At 40.2% G+C, this 13945-nt stretch overlaps 1 protein-coding gene across 4 annotated transcripts in view; it reads right to left on the bottom strand.

The window, feature by feature from the left end:
• The window catches only part of nst (phosphoglucomutase 3-like protein nst), a 206233-nt gene that overhangs the window by 157149 nt on the left and 35139 nt on the right, over window positions 1–13945 (bottom strand). The gene's annotated exons all lie outside the window — the stretch shown is intronic.

Genomic DNA, 13945 nt, shown 5'->3' with positions numbered 1-13945 from the left:
AGGACGAGAGTTAACACCGTCTTCTAAAATACAACGTTTATCGTCTAGTCCGGAGAGAGTTCTTTTTGTACTTTCGAATGAGTATAGTTGGTGTTTCCGCGCCCCGATCCTGCGCATCGGAGCGCTCATTCTCGATGCAGGATCCTGCAATATGGTGAGAAAGTTGTTAAAGTTAATTGATTTTAAAGCTGCTGTTGATATCCCTTTTGCCCTTTTCTCCGTTTCACCGTCGCTGAAACGATATGCGTACATTTTGGGTCACAGCGCGACAAACTCAGCAATGGGTGTTCTCCCCGTTTCATCCTTAAAACTAACCATTATTTTACGGTTTGTCGCGCTGCGACATTGGTGTCCTTCTGGGAAGTTGGAGGTGTCGTACATGTGTAGACCTGACATCATATCATCGTAGACGTTCGGTGTAGTCAACTCGTAAATGAACGAGTCCGTATCCATAGAGAGAAGTTGAACTTGGTCGGGATTGTACTTCTTAAACATGTGATTATAGTGGAATTGATACATGTGTACTTTACTCAGATCTAAGATTGAAAAACCAACTATCATTGGTCTGTCTATGACGACCTCTGTTCTCCGTAAATGATTTGCTACCAATTCTTCTGCGAAAATCGTGCGATCTATGAAATCGACCCGTGAGATGGCTTTCAGTATCTGTCTGCTGTTTGTACCCAATTTAATATTCTTTCGCTTCAACGGGTTCTCGATAAATTTTCCGTAGCAAGCGTTGCTGCATAGTTTCAGGAGCGTTTGGTGCAACGGATTCGTAGCGTCCCGTCTCAACCGGGCGTTCAGCTCGATAAAGGGTGCCAAGAAAGGAGCCTGACGGAATTTGATGGCCCGGTTGACGCGCAGGAGTTTTCATCCCTGACCGAGCGCTTCTTTCAACATTATATAGTGGATAACATAGTTGTTTTTATTAGCTAGAGTCGTCAATAGTTTCGTATATTTCCCCGCTCCCGATGGTGGTATTTCGTTCCGGCACAAGAACGGAAGGTCCTTGTGCAGGTCGTGGAGGTGTTCTGGATATTCAATATCTACATCGAGTATGAACCCGAAAGGAGCGTCGTCGGGATGGTTGATAATAGTTTTTGCCAGAGTTAGCAACTCTTCTCCTTCCGGGACCCAAGTGTAGTTATCGTAGGGCAGACGTTTTCTCATGGTATGGGCGTACAGTGCCGTCACATCTAAGTATTGTATATAGTTCACTGGTATTTTAGGATCAAACTGATCCGGTATTAAAGGATTGTTTGCGAGAGCGTGCCGTTTCACCACCTGTGTTATCCCACCTCGGATCGAGCTCATAATCATGAATACCATATCCATATCATTGAAGAGTTGGATTTTCGCTTTAGTTATTCTTAAGAAGGCGTCGAAAGCGAAACCGGGTAGCGTTAAGTAGTTGGCACAGTCCAAACCAAAGTTTTTCATCCCAAAGAGTCGGAACTCCTCGAACACATCGCTGAGGAGGCACACGTCGAGTCGCAAGTAGAAATCTGAATACTCGCCGAGATTACGGAAATTGAAAGTTTGCCAAACTTGGAGAAACCGTTCGTATTCCTCTTCGGAGATGTCCGTTTGAGTCAGGGTGTTGAAGAAAGCCTCTCGCGGTGGTGGACGCGTCTCGTTCAGCTTGGCCGGATTGTCAACGTAATCGTACGGGAACGGAGCTTTCCGACAAACCATTTCGAACTCATTGTCTGTGCGAGTGAGCTTTCTCGTGCGAACGAAAGATTCGCGCGGGATCGTCTGAACCAGTTTATCCAACGATGCGGGGAGGAAACGGAACGAGTCGATGAACTTGATCGAAAACCTGTTACCCAGATGGACCGTCATGCTGATGTGATTTTCCTCCGTGTGTGGTATTATGTCGACGCGATGAGGATACTTGTTCAGAGCCAGCACTACCTCGTGGAAATCGTACATACTACCATTGTGCAGGACGACTCTATCACATTTTTCATGACGGAAAATAAGATTGCAATTAGAACATAAGGCTTTTCGATAATTGGACCCTGTTTTCCCTCCCGCTCTCTTTTGATGGTCATGATCCCTTATCTTTACGATACCTGGTTGTGAAAAATCCACCTCGCAATGTCCACATCTATTTTCCGCTTCAAATGTGGCCCGATCTTCATGTGTCATGATTATTTTTCCCTCTTTATCATTGAAACTCTTACTGATTCTTCCTACCAGAGTGATTATATCGTCCAGAAAGATATGTGCCTCCTCGCCACGGTACAGTTTCGGTTCCGTCATTTAAAATGCGGGATCCTCCGTGACGAGGAGGTAAGCTTAAGAATTTGAGATGTGCCGCCTATACGCAGACGCTGGATGCTCCGAGTCACCATGAGTTTTTTCTAAGTAGGCTTCAAAGTCTGCATAAATTATGTAATTATGTTTTATTTCCTTATGGTGATTTTTGAACTTGAGGTATCCCTCGTCAGGAAATGAAGCTAGAAATGCGTCTTTGCTTACCAAAGAGCAAAGAACTTTATGTTGATTCAATTGCTCCATCGAGTACTTGTGCGTAAAGCATTTCTTGCAGATGAACACTTGACGTTTACATTTTGTCAACTGTTTACGTACAAGTTGTTCAAAGTTCTTGATCCAGCAATAATGGTAACTGAAAGGTACGGGGGTTGAGAGACATAGTAGGTCGGTGTGGTCCTCTTTTTCCGGGTCGGCAACTTTAATTGGGTAAACTGTATACTTTTTCTTGTTGGACACCAAACTCTCATGGAGCCCAAATACCGAGACCGATACGTTGTTCCTTTTCTAGAATTTGATAATATCATCTATGCTCGTGGGGAATCGAACGACCGAGAAATCGTTATGATTGAGTATATCTACATATTTAGCCGGATCATATTTATACTTCTCTTCCTTCGGGACGAACTTTGCCAACATTGCGAAGAAGAAACAATCGTTATATTCACCGTTATTTACATTGACAACAGTGTTCGTTCGAAACGGAAGCTTAACGTACGTTCCTCCTCGATGTAACGCGTAATAGCGGTTGACACGTAGCTCCATACCCTGTTTCTTCTTCAGCACCCACCCGGATCCGTTTATGTGAAAATCGAATGACTCTTTATTGATCTTGGCCCTGAACTTTTCATAATACTCGTCCAGATCCGTTGACGCGAAAATAGTTTCGTTTTTAGTCTTAAACTTTTTCAACTGCATTCCTTCCTTATCTTTATCATCAGCTTTCTCGTACTCGGCGTAAACTAGTATATTTACCTTCAATGCCTCGTCGGTGAGTTCTTCTTTAATTTTTCCAATCACGAGGTCTTTAGCTGTTAGTAGGTAGTCATCGATGATGAGAATCTCCGGTTGGAGGTTCGTGATGAAAAATGTTTTCAACCTACTTTGACAAGCAGTCTCAACTTGAACAATCGGTACTTTAGTCTCAAACAAATTTCTTATGTGACTTGCAGATTCTTCATGTTTTTCTCTTTTATGGTATGAGATCTTGCACGTGTCACAATATTCTTGATTTCCATCGTTGTCGGTAGGTGATGAGGTGTCCTTCATGTTTGACATCTTTTCAATATGTTCGGGATATTGCTCATGATTCTCTCCCTCCGCATAAAACTCATCACAAAGATCACAATGGATGAGCGCGCTGTGCTCCTGTTTAATATGCGTTTCATCGTTGATACCCTCCTCCTTCTTAATTTGTTCCGCACAGTGTTCGTGCTTTTCACCTTGTTTATAAAATTCATCACAAATATCACATTGGATGAAAGTTTCAACAATCTGTTGTGTTTGTTCTTGAGCAGCCATGATAAAGATACTATTTTAAGCTCAAAGTTTTCCGAGTCGGTCAGAAAAGGAAATCTACACTATCTTAACGTTTGCTAGATTCTGTTCACTAAGAAAATTTCATAGCGAACAACTGATACTATTTTAAGCTCTAAGTTTTCTGAGTTTGTCACCACAGAAAATCTACACTATCTTTACGTTTGCTAGATTCTGTTCACTGAGAAAATTTCAGAGCGAACAACTGATACTACTTTAAGCTCTAAGTTTTCTGAGTTTGTCACAACAGAAAATCTATAGTATCTTTACGTTTGCTAGATTCTGTTCATGGAAAAGATTTCAGAGTGAACAAGTGAAAAACTATTTTAAACTCGAGGTTTTCTAATGTCATCAAAACCTAGACCGATGAACTTTCGCTCGGAGAAAAATTTACACTTTTCATAACCGAGTGAAAAGAAACTGTAAAGTCATAATTTACCTCAGGGTAAATATAGTAGCAGTATTCGTTCACCACCAAACTCGGTTACACTCGGAGAAAGTGTGTAGTCATGATTTAGATCAAAGTTAATACAGTACCTAGTATTTCTTAATCACCAGATTCGGTTACACTCGGACAAACTGTGTCGTCGTAATTTAAATCAAAGTAAATATAGTAGTATATGCTAATCACCAGACTCGATTACACTCGGACAAACTGTGTAGTCATAATTTGTAGTAGTAATATAAAACTACGCTTTCATACAAGTGGGAAAAATTAACAATTCTAGTCAGAGAACGTATAAATAGTGTCGAGGAAGTGTGATCGATCATTTCAAAACAAGAACTCGTCAAGTATGGACGCTCCAATCCTCAAATCACAGTCGATTAGAGCGATGAACACCTTGGACACGGTATATGATGCTCTCTCTTTCAAGATTCCAGGAATACGAGCAGAGCTTTTGAACAAGTTTGCCAGACTCCTTTTTCCTGACAAGTTGTTCCACCATCTTAAACTCAGCTCAATAGACACTTCCGATCCCGTCGGGTGTTATGGGTTAGTTGAGATAACGGAAAGATTTTGCCATCTCCTAGAACGTGTCGCAGACGAGCATGAAATAATGTACTTCTTAAAGCAGGGGTACAAAAAAGTAGACGAACGCGACTGGAAGATATGCAGACTTTTGAGTGCGATTCGCATAGTATTGTACACCAGAGAGAGGAGAGCGGCTCTCTGAAAAAGACCTAATCCTTCCGCTCCCCAGAAGTCCGGGACGCTCTATGACCGTCGAAAACTTCCTGCTAATAAAACATTACCTAAAAATAAAATGTCTGCCCTACCATTATCCGAATACGCGATTAAGCGAATGAGCTTTGAAGAATGCGTATTTGTGAGTTTGTTCGAAATACCGCACGAGCTGGAAATCGGTCTCAGCGCGCAACTTGTTACGTTATTGTATTCATAAGTGGACCCAAATCATCACAGGCGCACCCACGTGTGTGACTACGAGTGCGCGCGCGCTAGAAGCAATTTTGGAAATTTTAAAATATGAATGACGCGTCAAACCCGCGTTTTATCGTTCCTTTATGACTGGTTTTTATAATTGGGCTCGAACACATTTGTGCAACAAAAATCTCATTTCAACATATATAGAAACCGAATTGCTGCTACTCGACTACTGAGCACGGGTGTGGACGCGAGTCACAACAGTTGAATCGATAGTAAAGATTTCGTATAAATAGTATGCATTCTCTTCTCAATATCGCAAGGAAAAAATCATGATTGATAAAATAATTCTCATCACCATCATCATTGCTGTTGTTGGAGTGAATTCCTCAGTGGTGGAAAATTCATCCGAAGCAAACATTACAATGTGCCCGGTCTGTCAGGAAATCAAATGCGCACCCTCTACCTTGACGGACGTTCTTCTATTCATCTTGAGTTTACTGGCACTTATTTGCTCCGCTCCGTACCTGTACTCCAAGTACCTTTCATCCGACTGCAAGTTCCGTTTCATCAGGATGGCCCGGAAAAATAACAATCGGAAAGTCGATGACATAAGTGTTGATTTAAAGTTCGGAGAAGGAGAAGGAATCTATGTTTGTGATTGACAACCCTCATGTTTTTCGAACGCGCACATTTTCTGAGCGTGTACGTTTTCTAAACGCGTTTGCGTTTCTCGAACGCGAAATGTTTTAAACTGTAACTTTAACTGTAAATATAAAAAAAAAATAAAAAATTTTTGATTCATCAATCTGAACATTGCAATATCCAATCCCAGTCGCTCATCGTAAAACACAAGGTTCCGTACGCATTTCCAAGCGCACACTACTAAAAAATGAAAATTACCGAATCAGACCCTACTCTCCAGTCTCCGATACCAGGCCCATACTGTAAAATACGGTCTTTCGAAGCCGAAAATTTTACAAGTCAGAAATCTCGGAAACGAAATGTCGTATTAAAATTCGGTCAGTACAGTTTTCCGATCTTCGAAAGTGGAAAAGAATCGCATCGATCCGCAACGGATCGGAGGAGGGTAATTTTCCGAAAATTTTTCAATTTCCCGAATCAGACCCTAATCTAGAGTATCCGATACCAGGCCCATACTGTAAGATACGGTCTTCCGAAACCGAAAATTTTTACAAGTCGGAAAATCCGAATTTTTTGCACAATCTGGTAACATTGTATCGAAAAATTAACTAATTTCTCGCACCATCTGGCAACACTGTAAAATGCGATGTTGCAAAATTTCACCAATAAATAAATCATTTATTTAAGTGCGCCGTCCGGCAACGCTGCTGCGCCATCTTGAAAAATACACCATTGCATAAACCGCAGATTGAAGGGGCTACATTACACGATTGCATAACCCGATTATTGAAGGGGCAACATGCAATACTTTCCTCCTTACAGCGTTGCCATATTGAATAATAATCTCTATACAACACTGTAATTTAATTCGTATTTTTCTGCACCATCATGCAACGCTGTTGGATTTTTTACCTGGTCAAGTCCTCATATTTACCCTACTCACGATTCGTTTTACATTTACCAATTAGTTTAGTTAACACTCCATAGAGGGTATGAGAGCTGCTTACATCAGGATTCAACAACTGTCAGTTGTCTAGAGGCAATAAACATCCGACTTAGTAGCTTGTGGCATTGAATTAGGCTTGAAAACTTGGTTAAGATGATTAGCATAAAGAGTGGCTTTTGGCAATTCTACTTTTGCTCATTTGGCCGTTCTGTCATTTTACAGAGCACTATAAAGGGGAGGACGCTGAAGATAACTAGTGGCCTGCCAAAGCGAGTACTCAGAGGATGGAGAAGCGCTAAGCGTTTTTATATATTCTGCAAGTCTTAAATTTTTAAGAGCCCAGAGTTCATTAATGACAATACAAGAAAAGAAATTAAACATATTTTTATCTTCTGGATCTCTGGAACGTAGCCATCTACGCCAAATCAAGCCTCAAATAATATTCATAGGCTCTGGTACGCAACTAGCCGACCAGCACTTGAAACTCACATTTTATACTGAATATCTCTCCCTCACCTCTCTCCGATCTATTCTCTCTTATCAAGATTTACCTGCACAGGAATAATCAGATACAACAATGATGGGAGGCTTGATTTGGCTATTAAATATTAAATCATGGAGGGAGGGGGGGCGAAAAAATAATGTATGCCAGCGTCTTGTCGTTTATTAGCGTTTAATTTATTTTTATTTCCTTTTTTCATTGGAAATGATAGTAATTTTGCACCAATGATTGGTCATTCTTTAGGTGGAAGGAGCTTTGGACCTTTCTATATCCGTTATCAGCTGAAGTGGGCACCAGGGGAAAAGGTAGGGAGGGGTGGCATGCGAGTATACACTCCGCGCGCTTCGAAAATAGCGCGCCACGCCAACTTTGAACGGTCATAACTTTTGAACTATTTATTTTCCCAGGTTCAACGATAGCTGGTTTTAAAGCTTGAATTAAGGGCTTTCATTTAATCTAATTTTTGTAATGATTCATGCATTCCCTTCTATGGAAAACCCCGAAAAACTGAATTTTTTGGGCTTGAAAAATCAAACAATGATTTTTTTACATTGAAAAATTACCGAAAACACACAATACTATACATCAAATAAAAGGTCTCGTCAAGAGCTTTCATTTGAGACTAAGATCAAGTTGATCCGATGATTCGTTCAAAAGTTATGGCAGTCGGAGCGTTTGACCTTTGACCCCCTCCCCCCTCCCCCTGGAGGGCTAGACGGGAAACGACACCGGATTTAGGCCTCTCCGATGATACGTTATGATTCCTGAAAGTCTGGATGGAAAAGCTCTTGCGGCCATTTCCTATGGAAAATGGGACAACCTTTTTGCCACCTTGAAGTTGCCCATGATTTTCAGAGAGGATTGAGATGACTCACCCGGAGATGGAATCATTTCAAAATGGAAGTCAGTGCCCCGCCGCTGCCCAGTACTTAGTTTTTCCCTCATTTTTTTTTCTCTCTCCTTTCTTTTTCCATGAAAAAAAAAATCCAAAATTTGCCACCCCCAAAAATCTGCTGCCCGGTGCCATGGCACCTTCCCCCCCCCCCCCCCTAAATCCGGCTCTGATGGGAATGAATGGATAAACGAATTCTATTATAAATATAGTCTCTGAAAGCATCCCAGTCCGTGGCTTTATTAACTAGTGTGGGAGGAGAGTGTATAATGTATGTGTGGTAGTGTGTGTGTGTGTAATATGAGATGCAGCTAGGTGAAATAATACTGGAATATGATCTGCACTGAGATCATATTCTACAAGCGAGGTGTGCAAATTTTTAAGGGAAATCCCTTTAAAGGCACCAGAATCAATTATAATTGGCGCCTCACTTGGATAGGTTGGATAATGCATGAGTTTGCCTTGAGAGGCAAACTAGGCATGGATTGAATTAATACCCTGTAGCGAGTTACGGCCCATTGAATGTGTGGCATTAGAGCCTTATACCGGATGTTTGGCATTGCAGACTCCTGCGATGAGAAATCTTGAGACATGTCTATCTATAAAATTAGCGTATTCAGAGGGATTATGATGTGGGGGAGAGTAAATAGAAACAATGAGCTTGTTTAGCAATGTTTAATTCCTGTATTTCTGAAAAGTAGAGAGTGCACTGAGTTTATAGGAATGTTCCCCAATATGAACCCAAGAAATACGAACTGCAAGTTATGTGTTTTGAGCTCTCACTTACACGCGCGTCGGCGGGTCACTTAAAATGATCGCCGCGGCCCCCCGTCAGAGAATGGCCACACTCTTTGAGTTACCAGAGTGAAAAGTTTCCAATTTATGTACCTCCATTTATACTGACACTTATTTTCGCCTATTCCCAGTTTATGGACCATGGTGCGTGGCGGCCTTGGATACCTCACATATTGAAATATTCTGAATTGATTAATTTTAGCCTTAGTTGGTTTAAAAATTGCCTAGAGGAGGGGTTGCGATTTGGGTCGAAATCGGCCCCTCCACGGAATCGGAAAATTGTTTGGATATTTGGCAGTTGACGATGCATATTTAACAGAAGTAATCGAGTTTTTCCAACTCTCATAGTTTTGGCTACTAAAACAGGGGCCTAAACATGGCTCCAGGCCCCAAAATAGCTGAAAATTCACGGATTTTCGCCGTTCTACCTTAGCTTTCGACCTATGCCCCAAGGGGACGGGTCATAAGCTTCGAATAAGTCCGGGACACCTAGGCACGTAACACACTTGCACATAATCAACCATAATCTTTGGGCTCAAGTTCAAAATCAAACTTTTCTAACTGTTTAGCCAGATAATACTGAAATTGGTTCATGTTTTTCGCGGTTCTACCACAGATTTCGATCTGAGCCCAAAGAGGACGCATTAGCTTCGAATATGATGTCAGGGACACCTAAGCTCGTAACATACTTAAATATGCTCAACTGTATTCTTTGGGCCCAGGGCAAAATCTGAGGTAGAACAGCGAAAGACATGAATTACTTTCGGCAAGTACCGGTTAAAAAGTTACAAAAATTTGATTTAGAAATTGATCCCAAAAGGGACAGGAGACCATATTCAAGTATGTAACGTGCCTAGGTGTCCCTGACATCATGTTCGAAGCTCATGACCCGTCCCTTTTGAGCCCTGGTTGAAATCTGAGGTAGAACCGTGAAAAACATGAACCATTTTCAGCATTTTCGGGCTAAAAAGATAGAAAAGTTTGATTTCGAACTTGGGCCCAGAGAGCACGGTTGATCATGTGCAAGTGTGTTACGTGCCTAGGTGTCCCTGACATATTCGAAGCTCATGACCCGTCCCCATTGGGCTAAGGTCGAAATCTAAGGTAAAACAGCGGAAAACCGTGAATTTTCAGCTATTTTGGGCCCCTGAGCCATGTTTAAGCCCCTGTTTTGTAGCCAAAAAATGTGAGAATTGGCAAAACTCGATTATTTCTGTAAAATATGCATCGTCAACTGCCAAATATCCAAAAAATTTCCCGATTCCGTGGAAAGGCCGATTTTGGCCCAAATCGCAACTTCTCCTTTTGAACTTCGGCCCGCCCTGAAGGTCATGATGAGTTTCTTTGTTGGTTTCTTTTTAATCAAAGATTCTAAATCTACTTGTACAAGTATATGGGAACCGACCCCAGACTCGCGGAATTAAAATTATGGAGAGAGGTGCAAAGCTTGGAGATGTTACGTAAGTCGCCATCGTGAGGCCAAAGATGAAGTTTATAGTTCCTGATCTTCTGTGTACGACTTCAATGTATTATGATGAATATCTCTAAAAACTAACAAGTAAAAATATACATTTTCAACTAGTTACAGATTCTTTTCTGCCAGATGAACTATTTTTCCCAACTATGCGTTAGTCTAGAGATGACCCAGTGCAGTTCGGACAGCTGTGAGCCGATGCTTTCAGTAAGCGGTGTTGGGTTACTTGAGATTTTAGTTCCTTCAAAACAGAAGGATAGAAAGTATATCAATAGCGAAAGTAGAGAAACATATGCACCTTGATGTAGGGCAACGTTGCAAATGTCCTGTCATATTTTACTCCTTTAAGAATAAACCATCACCTTCAAAATGGAATACCTGTTAGTGAGAAAAAAGAAGGGGGGGGGGGGGTTAAAAAAATAAAGCAGTGATTTTGTGAAGGACTGAGGAAACTTAACTGACACTTAAGGTGTGGCAGGAAATTTGCAACCCTAGTTTTGTTTACCATAAAACTACAAGGGGCTCAGAGAAGAAGTGTCCCCTCTTTTTTAGTTTAAAATTGAGGGCTTCTTCGCTGAAAGGGCGTATACGCGTTTGCACCTGGTTTAAGAAGAATGCATGTTTCGAATATTTGATAATATTAACATAGATAATAGCCATGTTCTTGTAGAATAGAAGTTGAATTGAGATTGTAGAGTGAGGGAGGAATTTTCCGATTTTTCGTCATGTCTGTGTATAAGAGGCAGCATATTACCATACCACATCTTATATTCGACTTCTTCGGATTTGTTTTGTCTACGCATTTACAATTTATGGACGATGCCTTGCGTTTTTGAAACTTGTTGGTTTCAGTGATTAATAAAACATGTTTTCAACATTCCATTCTTGTTACTCTCCACTCCCATTAAAAGAAAGAGAGAAAAATCATGAGTAATAAGAAACAAAGTATTTCATCACAAGAAAGTCGTCCACCGATAAATCGGCGTATAACATGCTTCATGAGTGGTTTCAAAATAAAACAACGGTACGTGCTAGACACGTGTAATTTTGCATATTTATATATCAAATATTTTGTACGTCAAAATAACCTTGAGAATGGGGGACTATTTACTTATTCTAGTCCAGAGGGAGCGCGTATTTTTTTATAAGTATCCAACATGAGTTTTCTTCAAAAGTACAAATTACGTCTACGCTCTTTTAATGAAGCAGTCCTTCGTTATTGAAGCTAGGATGATTTTAAATGTATCATAGAAAAGACTTTTTCTTTCACCAGCTCTTTTCATTTTGTTTTGTGATCAGCCAGTCACTTAAAAGTGGCATTTTGCCTGATTAGTAGTGGTCAAATTTTCGGAGATGATTTGAAAAAATCATTGGAGCATCACCAGCGGCTTCACGTTTAAAAATAATACAAAATTGCGAAAACAATTTTTACAAGGGTATGGTCAACTTTCGGATGGCATTAATGGTTGCTGAGAAAACGAACACTGACACTTCATAATCATGCAACCATTACTGAAAAGGAAGAAAATTTCTTAGCAATTCGGATCACTGAGGAAAAATGCCAGTTTTTCATGACCAGCTGTTCTCAAAATAAAAACAAATAGAAAATTAAAGGGCTGAAAGAATAAGATGGACAAGATGGGAAGACATGGAGGGGTAATCTATTTACTTTCCATGATTCCTTAGAAAAGATAAGGAATATTCTTTCCTGAACAACCCTTGTAGCTACCTAAAGAGGGTTATACAAAATCGGCGATTTTACCCCCCTCTTGGATTTTGCCCGGAGTTGGATATGTTGCTCCCTATCACAAGACACGCCTTTTTCCGGCGTTGGCAAGTTCACCCGCAATTTTTCCCGCGCGCTACAGCGTTGCCAAGTTGAGAACAGGCAAATTCCGTAAGTGGCGTTAAAATTGAGCTATGAAGTTGCGGTTTTAACGAAAATTCTCTAAAAATTGCGTACTTTTAGGAAATGACCATCAATTTAATGTCGCATTAATTTTAATATGCATTGTTGCCAATTTTTCGATTTTTTAATTCGACTAATTTTACAAATCCGCAAATATCCAAAAAAGCTATCTTCAAATCTGAATAAAAAGTTTTCTAATCGATAGTTCGTTCGATTCCGCATTCATCGATATATTATGGCTCGCTGGGAAACTTTTGGTTCGCGAGATATCATCAGTTTTGTAAACAGCTTTATGGAGCGACGACGCTTTTTGAGTCGGGGCGGATAGAAATTTTAGCCTCCAAAAACACAGGTCAGCATTAATTCCATGGTTTCCTATGTAATTTTCGGCGTTGAATCCGAATTGGACCATTTCATAACAAAATTGTAACCAAGAAGTTGCCAAATTTGGCAAAAATGGCTTAAAATCGGCCTTTTTGGCAGATTATGGCCAGTGACTTGCCAGGAGTTGATCGGACGACAAAATTGGTTATTTCCACAGTTAAAACTCGTTGAACTTTTACAAGCTGAGTCAAATTCTTTCTGCTCACGGCAAAATTAAAGGCGCGACAAGCAGCAAACTGAAAAAAAGACACCTAAATCGGCGCTTTTTGCGGTTTTTGTCCTAAGCTTCTTGTTTTCCGACTGAACGAACATTTCTTAGGAAAATCTGAATTACACAGAGTGTAACGACAAACTATTGTAATGTTACATACATAGATAGGAGCTGCTTTAACAGTGATCTCTCGCGCCATGCAACGCCTAACCGCCATAGTTCCTTGTCCTCCCACAGGTCCTCAGTAATTTGGAGCGCCTTTGTTCCTTTTTAAGCATCTTCTTGCCCTTTCCTGGGCGGCTTCTTCACTTTGGTATTGTTATTTTTTTCTATTAAACTCCATTTTCTCAGAATTATAAAATAAAATTGTACACTGAACATAGGGCGATGAATAATAACGGTCAAATACCGCCAAAATTCAACGATTCTACGTAATTTTGGCAATATTGCACTGCGTCCTGTCTTTTTTTAATGAAGTCAGTCTGAGGAGTACATTTTATTCGTTAATTTTTATCCGAAAGTTTTCCATTACTGTTTCAAAATGTGATTTATTGACACGATTCGACAAAACTCACTTTCTTATGAATTTTTCCTCTCTAGTATAAATACCCTAGTAATTGGTTTTTATCTAAGTTGAAAATTAAATTATTCTACAAAAGTGTATTATTTTGCAAGAGAGATACATTTAAATAATTTAAAAATAAGAAGTGAACAAAGAATATAGGACAAATATCGAAAAAACCAGCGAAAATTCAAGTATTTTGTTTAAGCTTGGCAACATCGGAATATGTTCGATTTTATTTTACTGTTCATTTTTATTAAATTTTGCTCATGTTGTTCATTACTTTAGTCAAGAAACATTCTCTTAATCGGAAAACAAGAAACTTGGGACAAAAACCGCAAAAAGCGCCGATTTAGGTGTCTTTTTTTAAGTTTGCTGCTTGTCACGCCTTTAATTTTGCCGTGAGCAGAAAGAATTTGACT

Source organism: Bemisia tabaci, chromosome 2 (assembly GCF_918797505.1).
Source record: "Bemisia tabaci chromosome 2, PGI_BMITA_v3".
NCBI lineage: Eukaryota > Metazoa > Arthropoda > Insecta > Hemiptera > Aleyrodidae > Bemisia > Bemisia tabaci.
The sequence above is the reverse complement of the archived record's forward strand: the minus strand, read 5'-3'. Positions and strand labels throughout refer to the sequence as shown.